The sequence below is a fragment of the Tupaia chinensis genome, unplaced genomic scaffold (assembly GCF_000334495.1).
Source record: "Tupaia chinensis unplaced genomic scaffold, TupChi_1.0 Scaffold000482_1, whole genome shotgun sequence".
Classification (NCBI taxonomy): Eukaryota; Metazoa; Chordata; class Mammalia; order Scandentia; family Tupaiidae; genus Tupaia; species Tupaia belangeri.
Window position 1 is genome coordinate 467,618 of NW_006159994.1, and position 238 is coordinate 467,855.

Here is a 238-nt window from a genome sequence, read left to right on the forward strand (position 1 = left end):
GGGGGGAGGGGCAGGGCTAGGTGAGCGGCTGGACGGGCTGGCGGGCGGGGTCTGGGGTCCGAGTCGGGAGAGGGCGGAGGCCGCGGGCTGGAGGTCCCTGGCCGAGCCCCGCGAACTGCCTCCGGGCCTCAGGCTGTTCGCTCTGGTAACGCGAAGCTTCTGTTTCCTCCCCGGTCCGGACTGGCGCTTCCTCACAGGCCCCTGGGTCGCCCTTACTGGGGATCACTCCGCACCTCTG